Genomic DNA, 15,942 nt, shown 5'->3' with positions numbered 1-15,942 from the left:
TTAGCTGTGATCCAACATATCATTCTCAGTCTGGAGTCGTAGATAAATTGAGAATCAGAGAAAGTAAGTCAGTTATCCAAGACTGAAGTTGATATCAGCCTGAACTTGGAATTATAATTGGTGCCTCCTAGTCCAGCATATGAAACTGTTTTCCACAGCCTTTGTGAAATAATATCATAGCTGTAAAATGCTCACATCCATGACTGTATCTTTCTTCTTTGTTTTAAGAAGCATTTATTGAGTAACTAGTATGTTTAAAGCACTCTGCTAGGTTAAGATTTTCTTCAAATCTGCTCTGTATGTTTTATAGTATGAGCAAATGTTTGACATTGAAAGTAGGGTAGAGGAAAATATGGCTATTTACTAAGAATCTAATACCTGCCAGGCAGTGTTCTAGACACACTACATCTTACTTCATTTATTATTTACTATTATTTATTATTTAGATGTGCACCATCTAATGATATCTTGAAGTGTTGCGCTTCACCCCATCAGGTCATATCCAAGATTATCTTGAAATAAAAATGATCCTTACTGAAAAGCATTTATTAATCACATAATTACATACAGCACTGAAGTGCCATTATAACTGAATAATCTTAGAGTAATGGGCTATAAACGCTCACTCTCAATGGAGGCTGGAGGCAATGACAGTTCTCCTTTAGGATGAACCAGTGGTTAATACTCCCAGTGGAAAAGAGTTCTCTTCTTTGTAGCTACACATTTAAACTTTACCCCTGACCCTCCCAAAAAGCTTACAGAAGATTACATACTGTATGATTACATTTAAATGAAATGTCCAGAACAGGCAACTCTATAGAAACAGAAAGTAGATCCATGGTTGCCTAGAGCTGTGGCAGAGGCAAGTGTTGGATGAAAAAAGGAGTGGCTGTTTTGGGGTATGAGTTTGTTTTTGTTTTTGTTTTTGTGGCAGGGGGTGATGAAATGTTCTAAAACTGTGGCAATGATTGTAAAATTCTGTAAATAATCTGAAGATGACTAAACTGTACACTTTAAATAGGTTCATTGTGTGGTATGTGAATTATATTTCAATACAGTTGTAATTTTTCAGTAGTTCTGAATTTCTGCTGTCCAATTGCATTCAATCCTTTCAGATCAACCCTGTGAGACACCCTTTTAATAGCATAGGAATTTTTACCATTAATGATTGTAACTTCAAAAAGCAGTAGGTAAATATAAAAATGAAATCTCCAGAAAACAGGAACTCACAGAAACCATGGAGAATGATAGATGAATACCCCCACTGGGAATAACATATGTGCATCATAAAATAAATCACTGATCTCTTATGAAATAATAACACTGAGAAAATCCTGGCCTCCCTCCAGGATTCTGTTGTCTGCCCTCAGCCAGCTCAACCACTCTGTGCTTCATCTATGAAAAATGCACACTGTTGCTCACTGAGTCCTATTTGTGTTATCTCTGATCTTTCCTTTTTTGGTTCTATAGTATCTCATCCATTTTTTATGCCACTTGGGGGTACCTTTTCCTTACTCCTCTTCCACATGGTTTTACAATTTTTTTTAGGACAGACTCCTCCCTTTACTCCAACACCTAAAAACAAAACAAAACAAAACAAAACAAAACAAAACACAGAACAGCATCTACATACCCTAGAGAGCCTCAATTCAACAAGGTAAAAAGGGGTGGTTCAGTTGAATACCTCATGTGAGGATGGATATAAGAATACTCTTATTGTTCTATTAATCATTAGATTCCTGGAGGCACCTCTTTACTAGGCAATATTAAAGCTTTCAATTGACTGGATATCCCCTTTAGGAAGTCTCTTGCTTTACCTCCCAAGGTGAGTTCCAAAGGAGGGCCTTACCTCACACAAACTGCAGTGGAGCTCCATGGGCTAAGGAGGGTTCCCCCAGGGCTCCCGGCCCTTCACTTCACTTATTGAGGGCAGGGAAAGCTGCTGTGGCTTTCCCTTCCTGGGCTTGCCCATTCTGCTAATTTTAGGCTGCTTCCTCATGCGGCTGCCATGGGTATCAGAGCATGTGGCTCCCCTTGGAGAAGCTATTTTCTTCTATGAGCCTCACTTGTTTGTTTCCAACTTCTCTTCCTTCTTCTCCACCTTTCCACCTCCGTGAAGTTGAGCTATTTCATAGTAATAAATAAGACATCTTTCAGAATTATGCTTACTTTAATCTGAATTTATTTCTGAATCCAAGGGAACAAGGAAAACTTTTTTATATTGGATTAATTGTACCTTCCAGTAGCCAGATACGAAATCCTTTTTATATAAAAAATATTTCCTGAGTTTTTACTGTGGATAAGATGTTGCATTAGGGATGGGTGAAACAGGTGAAGGGGATTAAGAGTGCATTCACTTTGGGGCACCTGGGTGGCTCAGTCCATTAAACATCCAAATTCGGCTTAAGTCATGATCCTGTGGTTTGTGGGTTTGAGCCCCATGTCGGGCTCTGTGCTGACAGCTCAGAGCCTGGAGCCTGCTTCAGATTCTGTGTCTCCCTCTCTCTCTGCCCCTCCCCCTCTCATGCTCTGTCTCTCTCAAAAATCAACTTTAAAAAAATGTATTAAAAAAAAAGGGTACACTTACCTTGATGAGCACAGAGTAATGTATAGAACTATTGAGTCACATCTGAAACTAATATAACACTGTATATTGTACTGGAATTAAAAAATTTTAAATGTAATTATTAAAAAATAATTATTAAAATTATTAAAAATTATTAAAATGTAATTATTAAAAAATGTAATTATTAAAAAATTATTAAATTATTAAAATGTATTATTATTGCCCTAGATCATAGAGATACAATAAGCCAAAGCAGATGTGTATTTCACTAACGTAATCTTGATAACAGAGACTTATCAAACTTCTACTGTATTCTGTGCTGTTAAGGCCTAGGAATACAAAAATTGATAAGATAGAGCCCCTGTCTTCAAATAACTTACAAGATATTTCAATACACATAAAGATTCAAAGAGGCAGGGCTTATAAATTCCTGTTGAGACTTGTTTTGATGCAATCAATGGTTTCACTCATTCAGTTAATCAGTAAAACTGGACTTCAGATTATTCTATGAATATACTACTCTGCTAGGCACTGGAAGAAATATAAATAAAGTACAATGCAGTTCCCTCCCTTAGAAAGATTATAATCTAAACAAGGAACAACTGCTCAATTAACAAATATTTAATGGATATTTATTATATACATGTTCTATCTTCTCCACTGAGGGTTTCTTAAATATCTTTCTTCCCTGGAGACACAGTTTTGAAAGATTTTGTAGAACAACGTTTTTCTAACAATTTATTTCTCATATTTTATTATTCAAAGATAAAAATTATGCCAATTAGAGCTTCTGACAAATATGAAACAATTTATATTCATTTATTCTTCAGAATACAAAGATGAAAAGATCCAAGTTCCTGACCTTGTGAGCTAGCAGTCTAGTGAGGGAGAAGGCAGGCAATTGATAATGCTGTTAAGTGGCAAGTTCTATAACACAGGATGGCATCAGAGAGGATGGGGTTCTCCCAACTGTCACAGACAGGGCAAGTCTTCACAAGGAAAGTACTGCTTGAGCTGAGTCTTGAAAAATGTTAATATCACTAGGTTAAAGAAATAACATGAAAATGTGGGATGGTATGAGAAAGAACTTATTTATTTTGAGACAGAGAGAGAGAGAGAGAGCGCGAGCAGGGGTGGGGCAGAGAGAGAGAGAAAGGGAGAGATAGAGAGAATCCCAAGCAGGGACGTGAGACTTGAACTCACGAACCTCGAGATCATGACCTGAGCTGAAATCGAGTTGGACGCTTAACTGCCTGAGCCACCAGGCACCCCAAGAGAGAATTTTTCAGAGCTCGTAAAATAAAGATAAGGTATGATTTGGAGGATGTGGTTGGGATGAGGTTGCAGAGGAGGTTAAGATTATATAAGATGTTAAATACCTAGATGATAAAAAATTTTAAGGAGATATGATCAAATCTGCATTTTAGAAATACCACGCCAGTGGTTGTGTGGATGGGCCAAAGAGCCCACAGTCTATGGCAGAAGTCCAAGTCTAGGCTGGATAGTTGGAACTGAGATGCTGGTAGGAGGGATGAAAGTTTAAATAATTATGGCCACAAGGCAACTATGTCTTTGTATTTATTGGTATAATCAAACAAATTGCATATTAACATAAAGAATATAAACAGGCAAGTGTAGTAGACAGGATGGATATGCTAAGCAGTATCTCAAGGCTCTCCTTTATACCCCACAAAACATTTTGCTATTCTATGGAGCCAGAAGGGTTGAAGAACCTGGAGAAGCTAATTCTAGGTGGTCAAAACACATATGATGACTATTAGTATAACAACATATCTGAATACATTCAAGTTGGCAAGATGTTTTGAGGTAACAGAGGTGTTAATTAATCTTATTGTGGTAATCATTTCACAATACACATGTATATCAAATCATCACATTGTACACCTTAAACTTACACAATGTTATATGCCAATTCTATTTTAATAACACTGGAAAAAAATTTTTTATTCAGTTTGAACAGAAGAAGACTGAACATACCTATTATTTATTCACATTTGTGGATAGTTCACCCTGTAGTTTCATGATCTGGGTATGTCTTCTATGTGAACTTTAAGCTCCCCAATACTTGGAAAGAGGTCCTTAGCACCCTGGTAAGTAAAAATAGGTTACAAAGCTCCAAGATCCATTAAATAAACTTACACTGACCTCTGTGAGTGTACAATATACTTTGGAGTAGGGAAGAATATCAGAATAATGTTTGATAAAATGTTAGCCACGTGTATCTCCTAAGGTGGTATTTCTGATGATTATTCTTTTTACCTTACTTGTTTGAATTATTAACAATAAGCATTAATATTTTAAAATAAACCTATTTTATGAGAATTTTTCATACTAAACAAATTTAAATTATAAACAGAAAAGTTTTTAGGTTAAATAAAATAAACCATTTTACCCAGTCTATTTGTAACTAAGTTAGAGAAGGATGGTAAAATATTTCACCCTTACCATAGATTAATTTAGTGTGCAAGTAGATTCTCTGATGATGCAGTACCTTAAATTTTATTATTTTTTTGGAGAGAGAGTGGGGGAAAGGAGCTGAGGGAGAGACAGAGAATCTTAAGCAGGCTCCACACTCAGTGTGGTGCCTGACACAGGGCTTGATCTCCATGACCCTGGGATCATAACCTGAGCTCAAATCAAGAGTCAGATGCTTAACTGACTGAGCTACCCAGGTGCCCCATTAAATTTTAAAAAAGATGTTTTCCACATTAAGAACAATTTTAACATTCACCATTCCACAGAATTTCTATTTTATTGTCAACACAATCAGAACTTGAGAATGGGAGCAGTTTGAAACTGAACAGATGAGGTTGTTATTTGCTAAAAGTGAACAGCACACAACACTTCAACTTTTAATATCCCTGTGTTTACAAAGGGTAATTTCTTTCTTTTTTTAAAAGTAAAACAGCAGCTTGAACTGCATGACATTCTTCTTGGACAAACATTTCTGTCATTTTAATGTGGTTAAACTGTATTTAGGCAATGTGGAGGTGGCAACTATAATTTGTCTTCTAGGAACACTCTGTCCTTCCTTGTCACTACTGCTCAACTGTTCCTTCAGGCTGTAAGATCTTACATTGAGACTATAATAATAACATTTTCAAACCCTAATGAAAATCTGTCCATAAAAATGTCTGTTTTATTTATTTCTGATCCCAGCTATATGACAATCTTTTTATTTTTCCAAAGAGAAAGCATGAATAGCACTACACATTTTAAAAAAAATTTGCAGTCAATAAGTATAAAAATTACAGTATGTTGAAGGCAACCATCAGTTGGTTCTAGAGTATATGAGTTGTATGTGTGTGTTGAGAGGGAGTTTATCTATCTATCTATCTATCTATCTATCTATCAATCATCTATCTTTGTTTTTTTGAGAGGGAGTTTAAAAAGCTTTTTCCATCTCCTTAATTTTGCAGTCCTCTGTGCTGCCTTCAGAAGATTTCTAATGCTTAATTAAGAATCTGAAATATGTTATCAGTTCCCCTTATAAAAAGTGAAAATCGATTAAGATACATAGCAAGGCTGTTTCTTTTATACCATTACTTTGAAAGTTATTAATAAAAGATTCAATAGATGAAGATAATGATGCGGTAGCTAATTTCTGTTCAAAGAAGTAGTACTGTTAATTTGACAAAGACCTGTAGGTATAATTAATTTTAGCTCTGATCCTGTTTGAGGGCAGTAAGACATGTCACTTAAAAATATATACTTATAGGGGCGCCTGGGTGGCGCAGTCGGTTAAGCGTCCGACTTCAGCCAGGTCACGATCTCGCGGTCCGTGAGTTCGAGCCCCGCGTCAGGCTCTGGGCTGATGGCTCGGAGCCTGGAGCCTGTTTCCGATTCTGTGTCTCCCTCTCTCTCTGCCCCTCCCCCGTTCATGCTCTGTCTCTCTCTGTCCCAAAAATAAATAAAAAACGTTGAAAAAAATATATATACTTATAAAAAATATATATGCATAGTTATGTATATATGTATGTATCCATACGTGTGTGTGTATATATATATATATATATATATATATATATATATATATATAAAATTGCCCTTTGACTTGATGGTTATATTAATGATTTAGGTGGTGTGGGACCTAGGACAAGGAACAAAATAAAGCAAATTTCCAAGATTTCATATTTCTAACAGCTAAATTAGAACTTTCCAGCCTCCAATATCTTTATAACAGTCTCTGAAATCAGTAGCAACAAAATAATTCTATTTGCTACCCAAAAGTTTGACTGTTAAGCTGAGTTGAGATTCTTCTCTTTATTGCTACTTTTTTTTTCTTTTTTTTTTTTTTGAGAGACAGAGTACAAGCAGGGGAGGGCAAAGAGACAGGGAGACATAGAATTGGAAGCAGGCTCTAGGCTCTGAGCTGTCAGTAGAGAGCCTGGCATGGGGCTGAAACCCATGAACTGTGATCATGACCTGAGCCAAAGTCAGACACCTAACTGAAGGAGACACACAGGTGCTCCAATAGTTTTTTTTTTTTTTTTTTAAAGAAAACACAGACTTAAAAAATTCATATAAGTATAGATCCCATACTTCATATTATATTGCTTTGGTAGTGTTCATTATTAATTGGACTGAGAGTATCCTCATCTCATGATTGCTGTGGGATAAAATTAATTTTAAAGCATATAGTTTATCACACAGTTAAGATTTTGTTTAACAGTTTTTATTCTTTGCTGTCACAGACACACAAAATAAAACTCCACGGTGTTTTGAGCACTTTCTCTGTTTAGAAAGTGTGGTAACTGGAGCACTTACACTGTAATTTCAAAGGCATGGACACATCCCCACATACTGGTCAAGGACCACATTACATGTGATTTTTTCAGGCTTATGCCTATTTGAATGTCAGCTGAATTCCTGTAATTGGGGGATGGGAAGCAAACACAAAGAAATTATAGGGAGTTACAAAAAGAAAGCATTTAAAAATGTTTCAGATATTCATAATAGGAACATTACTATCATTTGACACTGCAACACTGTGAAAGAAATTAAAGAATGGGATGCCTCAGTGGCTCAGTCAGCTAAGCATCTGATTTCGGCTCGAGTCATGACCTCACAGTTCATGAGTTTGAGCCCCGCGTCGGGCTCTGTGCTGACAGCTCAGAGCCTGGAGACTGCTTCAGATTCTGTGTCTCCCTCTCTCTCTGCCCTTCCCCCACTCATGCTCTGTCTCTCTGAAAAATAAATAAACATTGAAAAAAAAAAAAAAGAAATTCAAGCCAGAATGTACATTTGGAGAAGGAAAGGATGTTAGCATAATTGTGAGGACAGTTGAGAAAGATTCTATAATAAATATTCAAAATTATTCTTTATGTTATAGATTAAATGGCATATATCATTACATATAATATTATCAATTAAATTGTTTTGCTTGCATGTATTAAAAAGGAAGGCCAAATTTTCTTCTGTGATTTCTCATTTATGTGGCAGAAGAGAGTTTTTCTATCTCACTCACTTTGGGCTAGGCCAATAAACACCTAGGATAACAGAAGGACTTTTTTTTTTTAAGTTTATTTATTTATTTTGAGGAGAGGAGGGGCAGAGAGAGGAGGAGAAAGAGAATCCCAAGTAGGCTCCACTTTGTCAGGGCAGAGCCTAATGTGGGGCTCGATTCCACGACCTGTGAGATCATGACCTGAGCTGAGATCAAGAGTTGGGTGCTTAACCAACTGAGACACCCAGGTGCCCCAACAGAAGGACTTTTTACAATGCAATTCAAAAGAAAAAAAAACTGTTATGGGATGAATTATGTTCCCCCAAATTCATATGAAGTCCTAACCCCCAGTACCTCAGAATATGACTATATTTGGAGATACGGCTTAAAGAAGTAATTAAAGTAAACTGAGGTTAAGTGGGTGAGCCCCAACCCAATATGACCAGTGTCTTTATAAGGAGACTAAGACACAGAGAACACATGGACCAAGGAATGGCCATGTGATCACCCAGGGAGAAGGGGGCAATCTGCAAAACAAGGAGACAGGCCTTTCAGAAGTAACCAAACCTGCCAACACCTTGATGTCTAACTTCTAGCCTCCAGAATTTAGAGAAAATAATTTTCTGTTGTTTATGCCACCAGTCTGTGATATTTTGTTACGGCAACCCTACCAAATGAATACAGAAACACACTCTTGGTTTTTCAAACTTAAGGTCAGAACACTTAATTTCTCCTAGTTAAAGTGTGTCTTCCCTCTTCGCTCACCAGTCGTTCTCATTTGTAAATGTCCTCAAGTCAGAAAACTACCAGTGAGCAGCCCACCATTCCTCCCATTCTGTGATCCCCTACAAACCATCCATCACAACCCTGTTAGTCCTATCTCCAAAGTATGTTTTGAAACTGTCTTCTTCACTTTATCTCCATCACAACTACCTTAGTCCCCACCACTATTATCTCTCATTTGGATTATTGCAAAAGCCTCCTAAATAACTTCCTCCATTTTACCCTCCTCTACTTCAGCAATCCTGTTCAGTCCAGCAGCAAAGGAATCTTTTTAACACTTATAATTGATGCCCCTTCTCCTGCCTTAAACCCTTAGTGCAGTAATTGCACTAAAACTCCTTAATATGACCTACTTGATCTAGCCTCTGACTGCTTATCACCAAACACCTAGCTGGGTTCCTGAGCTCCATCTACACTAATTTTCATTCAATTTCTGGAAAATGCCAAGTTCTTTCCTGCCTCAAGGGCTCCACTTTGCTCCTCTCTTCACAAGGCTTGATCCTTCTCTGTTTTCACACTTACTTATTTATTTAAATTTATTTTTGGAAGAGAGAGAGAGAGAGAGAGGGAGGGAGGGAGAGAGAGAGAGAGAGAGAGAGAGAGAGAATCTCAAGCAGGCTCTGTGCTGAGTGTTCTGTCAGTGTGGAGCCCGACTTAGGGCTTGATCTCACGAACTATGAGATCATGACCTGAGCCAAAACCAAGAGTCAGACACTTAACGAACTGAGCCATCCAGGCACTCGTTTTCAGTTAAAAAAATTTTTTTTAAATGTTTTATTTTATATTTGAGAGAGAGAGAGAGAGAGAGAGAGAGAGAGAGAGAGCACAAGCAGGGGAAGGGCAGAGAGATGGAGACAGAATCTGAAGCAGGCTCCAGGTTCTGAGCTGTCAGCACAGAGCCCGACACGGAACTTGAACTCACGAACTGTGAGATCATGACCTGAGATGAAGTCAGACACTTAATCTACTGAGCCACCCAGGAGCCTCCTGTTTTCAGTTTTAATAGCAACTCCTCCACTGAGACCTTCATTGTCTATTCTATTTCAATGGCTTACTCTATTCTCCATTTCTACTTCTTGTTTCTTTCCTTAGTATTTATTACAGTTTGAAATACTTTTATTTGGTGCCTAACTTTTTTGTTTGTTTTGAGAGATGGGGGGTAGGGGCAGAGGGAGAGGAAGAGGGAGTGAGGGAGGGAGGGGGGAGAGAGAGAAAGAGTGAGAATCTTAAGCACACTCCACACCCAGTGTGGAGCTGGATGTGGGGCTCAATCTCATGATCTTGGGATCATGACCTGAGCCAAAATCAAGAATTGGATGCTTAACTAACGGGGCCAAGCAGGTACCCTGACTTAATTGTTTTTTTGTTGTTAAGATTTTTTTAAAATGTTTATTTTATTTTTGAGAGAGAGAGAGAGAGAGAGAGAGAGAGAGAGAGAGAGAGAACAGGGAAGAGGCAGAGAGAACGGGACCCAGAGAACCTTAAGTGGGCTTTGTGCTGACAGCAGAAAGCCCGATGCAGGGCTCGAACTCATGAACTGTGAGATCATGACCTGAGCCGAAGTAGGATGCTTAACTGACTGAGTTACCCAGGCGCCCCTAATTGTATGTATGTGTGTGTATATATATAATATATATATATATGCGTATATACATATATATACATAGTTATATACATATATATAGTATATATATAGTATAGTACATATATATAGTATATATAGTATATATATATATATATAGTATATAACTATATATATAACTAGAAGTGGGAAGGCAGCACAGAGTAGGTATTCAGTAAAGATCTGTTGAAGAATTGTACAGAAGATTTGGCTGCCTTGTTTACATTTCAGGCTGGAGCCATAATGCTAGATCAAAGACCAAGGAGAAGAGATAACTATTGAGCCCATAAGACAGGGGATGAAAGGGCAGAACTCTCCAGAAGAAGGGATTCACCGAGGGACTCAAGTAAACGTGGGCAGACAACTACTTGATTGAAGACTCTAAACTTGGAATGCAGGAGGGGGTAAAATGACTGGAGGAGGCTTTTCCAGTTGTCCACTCAAGGCAGAATCAATCTATGACTTGGTGGTTATTGGTGACAAATTCTTCCAATGTTAACAATAAAAAGATTAATCTTGCCACACATTCCATTTCTCCAATTTTGGAACTTAGGTTGTTTTTAATTTCTGCTATTAGAAATCACATTACACTAAAAATCTTTGTTCACAATTCTATTTGCTGCCTCTTTGTTTTTATCTATTTCTCCTATTAGAATTTAGTAGGTGCTAAATAAAGATTTGTTGAATGCATCTTGTATGTCCTTAGGCCAGAATCCAGGAGTGAAATAATTCAGGTAAATAGTGCAATGTCTCATAACAAATATTGTTAACTTTTGTTGAGTGAAATTTATTGGCTCTTTTTTAAAAAAATTTTATTAAAATTTTTTAAAATATTTATTTATTTTAGAGAGAGAGACAGAGTGTGAACGAGGGAGAGGCAGAGAGAGAGGGAGATACAGAATCGGAAGCAAACTCTGGGCTCCAAGCTGTCAGCACAGAGCCCGATGCAGGGCTGGAACCCATGAACCATGAGAGCATGACCTGAGCTGAAGTTGGATGCTTAACTGACTGAGCCACCCAGGCACCCCAAAATTTACTGGCTCGTGAAACATTATCGCCAAATTTATTTATAAAAAGGCTGTGATAATTTACAATGCTGCCAGCACCATTAATTAATTAATTCAATACATTTTTTTTGAGTATATGCTATAGGCCAGGAACTGTTCAAGATATTTGGAATACAGCACTGAGTAAAACAGACAAAACCCCTGCCTTTGTAGTTTTCATTATAGTGGAGAAGACAGAAGTTATATATCTATCTATTTAATATAGCTGACCTTTGAACAATGCAGGGGTTAGGGATGCTGATTATCAGCAGAGTTGAAAATCTGTGTATAACTTTGACTCCCTGAAACTTCATTACTAATAGTCTGCTATTGACCTGAAGCCTTACCAATAATATCAACAGCTGATTAACATATATTTTGTATGTTATAGGTATCATATATTGTATTCTTACCAAAAGGTAAGCTAGAAAAAAGAAAATGCTATTTAAAAAGTCATAAAGAAAATACATTTATGGCATTTTACTATAAAAAATTCATATAAGTGGACCCATGCAGTTCAAACCTGTGTTGTTCAAGGTAAGCTGTATATTAGATTGTACACAACTGGTTATCTATTTAAAAATTTTTTTTAAATGTTTATTTATTTTTGAGAGAGACAGAGACAGAGTGTGAGTGGGGGAGGGGCAGAGAGAAAGAGAGACTGAATCCTTTTTTTTTTCCCAATATATGAAATTTATTGTCAAATTGGTTTCCATACAACACCCAGTGCTCATCCCAAAAGGTGCCCTCCTCAATACCCATCCCCCACCCTCCCCTCCCTCCCACCCCCCATCAACCCTCAGTTTGTTCTCAGTTTTTAACAGAAGAGAGACTGAATCTTAAGCAGGCTCCAGCTCTGAGCAAGCTGTCAGCACAGAGCCTGATGCAGGGCTCGAACTCACAAACTGCAAGATCATGACCTGAGCCGAAGTCGGACACTTAACCGACTGAGCCACCCAGGAGCCCCGGTTATTGATTTTAAAATTTATCTGTATATGACATGTAATAACATGTACTATAATAAATATAATATTATACTTTTATATATTATGCAATAAAATATCAGGTAGTGGTAACGGAAATGAAATAAAGCAGAAAAAGATTCTAGAGAGTGTTGGGGTAGTATTATGGATAGGGTGGTGAAGGAAGAGTGGAGAGGTGATGAGTAGAGACGTGAATGAAGGAGGTGAGGTGAGTTCCAGCAAAAGCAGTATTGCTGGATGGAAAGTAGCAAGGGATAGCCTGGGACATAACGAATACCCTTTTAGTGGTCTCTCAACAGTCTGAGCATTATTATTTAAAAAAGAAAAAAATTTTTTTTTACACTTATTTATTTTTGAGAGACAGAGTGAGACAAAGTGAGAGTGGGGGAAAGGGCAGAGAGAGAGAGGGAGACACAGGATCAGAAACAGGCTCCAGGTTCCCAGCTGTCAGCCAAGAGCCCGACACGGGGCTGGACGCGGGGGCCGACTGAGCCACCCAGGTGCCCTGCATTATCATTTTTTTAATGAAAAGAACATAAGAGATAAAAAGTATTTTACTTTCTTTCTAAATGAAAATTATATCATTACTGGTGAGAGGAAATGCTTTCTCAAATGTTGTTTTACACCTTGTAGTTCAGGACAGACAATATTAGTAATAATAAAAGCTAATATTTCGGGGGCCCCTGGATGGCTAGTCGGTTAAACATCCAACTTCGGCTCAGGTCATGATCTCACAGTTCGTGGATTTGAGCCCCCCGTCGGGCTCTGTGCTGACAGCTTAGAGCCTGGAACCTGCTTTGGATTCTGTGTGTGTCTCTCTCTCTCTGCCCCTCCCTGCTTGGGCTCTGTCTCCCTCTCTCTCAAAAATAAACACTAAAAAAATTTTTTTTAAAAAGCTAGTATTGGGGCGCCTGGGTGGCTCGTCGGTTAAGCTTCCAACTTCGGCTCAGGTCATGATCTCACAGTCTGTGGGTTCGAGCCGCGCATCGGGCTCTGTGCTGACAGCTCAGAGCCTGGAGCCTGCTTCTGATTCTGTGTCTCCCTCTCTCTCTGGCCCTCCCCTGCTCATGTTCTGTCTCTCTCTGTCACAAAAATAAATAAAAACATTAAAAAAAAAATTTTTTTTAAATAAAATAAATAAATAAATAAATAAATAAATAAAAAGCTAGTATTTTCAAAACACTTGCCAGGTACAAGGCACAGTACATGTTATCTTATTAAATCCTCACAACAACCCAGTGAGATATGATTAATATTCCCGATCTATAGAAATTGTGACTGAGAAGTAATTTTCTGTAAAACAGACCATTAATAAATGTCTGGAGGTGTCTTTGGGAGGATAGAAGGATAGAAGTATGAGATGGCCTGTAGCTTCAGGCTATGAATCCAGAGAAACCAGCACTACAGGCCATACTCATTGATCTAATGCTTTTATACAACAAATTTACATTATCCCAATAACTCTCTGAACCTATACTTGTCTTACCTTAAAGATAATCACACATTGTTTTCTAAGATCTTACACCACAGTTTCATAGATTTATAAGATTAAAACAAACATCTAGAAATGTTCTTCCACTTTCTAACAAGCAAGACCTAGCTTTAAAAATATTGCATACAGAGATGCATCCATGTGGCAGAGATAGCTGTCTACCAATTCATGCTTTCTCTTCCATGGTTTACAGAAGTACCTGGGAACTTAGACAGCTATTGTTTCCCAGTCTCCTTGCATCTAGGTGTGTAGTTCTTGCAAATGTTGGTGCCGAAGTGGTATGTGGCACCTCCCCGACAAGCGTTTTAAGAGGCTCTCTGTGCCTCCATCTCTCACTGTTCCTGGAAAATCAGTTTCATCAGTCATTAGGAACACTCATTTGGACTGTTAAAAGATAAAATATACTTCAATTATGCTACGCCACTCAAATTTTACTGTTTATTTGTTGCAGTGTCAAGTACATATCTTAAAGATCCCAGATCCCATAACTTCCCCTTTAATGATATACTGAGACATCAAGTCCTTAAGGTTAAAAGACAACAAAAGTCCTAAAAGGGCAAAGGAGAATAATAAAATAAGAATAGAGTATGTTTTGTTAGTATCCCCACCTCTCCCAATATTGAAATTATGTTTGAGTATCTTGTCATTTTTATACTTGTTTCTATAACATACTATGTTGGGTTGAACTGGATCCCCTAAAGAGATATGGTTAAATCCTAAATTCCAGTATCTGAAAATGTGACCTTATCTGGAAAGAGGGTCTTTGCAGATGTAATCCAGTTAAAAATAGGTCATAATGGATCAGGGTGGGCCTTAACCCAATGAACGGTGTCCTTATAAGAGGGAAATTTGGACACAGACACACCAGGAAGAACACCATGGTGTTGGCAGAGATGGAGATGGACATTAGAGTGATGTATCTATAAACCAAGAAATACCAAGGATTGTCAGCAACCCCCAGAAGCTAAAAATGTATGGAAAACATTCTCCTTTGAGACATCAAGGGAGAACTAATCCTGCTGCCACACTAATTTCTAACTTCTGGGCTCTGTAACTGTGAGACAATAAATTTGTTGTTTTAAGCCATCCAATTGATATTTTATTGTGGCAGCCCTAAGAAAATAACGCACATACATATTCTAGCACAGGCATTTCCTAATCTAAAATAGATATTTCAATGACATAAAGAAATGTGGCTTATTGTGGAATTCTTCCTGAGTTCTCAACATTCACGCCAAACTCACAGGTCTAGCAAAGTCCAACAAAATTTCAAGAGTGCCTTGTTTCAAGTTTTCCTCCTTTTTAAGAGGTTGTTATGAAGACTGCCCTAGGAAAGCCAAACTTCGTTTGTATGAAGTAGGGACTCTGGTCACATGCACTGCTGAATTTTCTCTGAATGGAAGCCCTTCTCTGTAAGTTTATCTTTCAGGGAGAGCGCAGAAAAGTGCAGCCATCACTTCCCTAGGAGACCGAACTGGTGTTGCTGATATTTAATGCCAGTAGGTTCAGTCATAGCTGCGAACATACCTGGCATCCTCAGATTAGCTCCGGTTGAGGGTAAGGGTAAAATAAAAGGCTTCACCCGCCTTTATATTCGTATAGGGGATGTTTATCGATTAGTTTAAATTCTCCTTGGAAAAAAGGTAGAATGAAATAATAGACTGGAACCTAGGAGCAGAAAGACAACCAAACCAACAAAGGAAAAGATTTTCTTCACTAAAAGGCCCTTCTGAGCGCAGAAGCGTTCTTACAAGACACTCCAATCACCCCAACTCGCCTTCCCAAACTCCCAACTTCTGTATTTGGCATTTTCCTCTTAAAGCAACGCAAAACAGCACACTGCGCAAGCGCCAGGGTCGAGGTGCCCTGGGAGGATTCCAGCGCAGGCGCGCGGGCCGGGAAGTGTGAGGGCTTGCGCGCGTGCTCCATGGCTCACTTCCGGCCTGCCCCTCCCCTCCCCCCTCCCCGCGAGCTACCTTCCCCC

At 38.2% G+C, this 15,942-nt stretch overlaps 1 long non-coding RNA gene across 1 annotated transcript; it reads right to left on the bottom strand.

Moving 5' to 3' along the window:
- Nucleotides 1–4,143: 4,143 nt before the first annotated feature.
- Nucleotides 4,144–15,876, bottom strand: LOC125932670 (uncharacterized). Its single transcript, XR_007460720.1, has 3 exons — nucleotides 14,158–15,876; nucleotides 7,355–7,456; nucleotides 4,144–4,674 (listed from the first exon to the last, which is right to left on the bottom strand). It is a non-coding gene; the product is annotated as an uncharacterized LOC125932670 (long non-coding RNA).
- Between the last annotated feature and the right edge of the window lie 66 nt (nucleotides 15,877–15,942).

Source organism: Panthera uncia, chromosome D2, assembly GCF_023721935.1.
Source record: "Panthera uncia isolate 11264 chromosome D2, Puncia_PCG_1.0, whole genome shotgun sequence".
In the NCBI taxonomy this organism is placed as follows: domain Eukaryota; kingdom Metazoa; phylum Chordata; class Mammalia; order Carnivora; family Felidae; genus Panthera; species Panthera uncia.
This window is presented reverse-complemented; position numbering and strand designations above follow the sequence as displayed.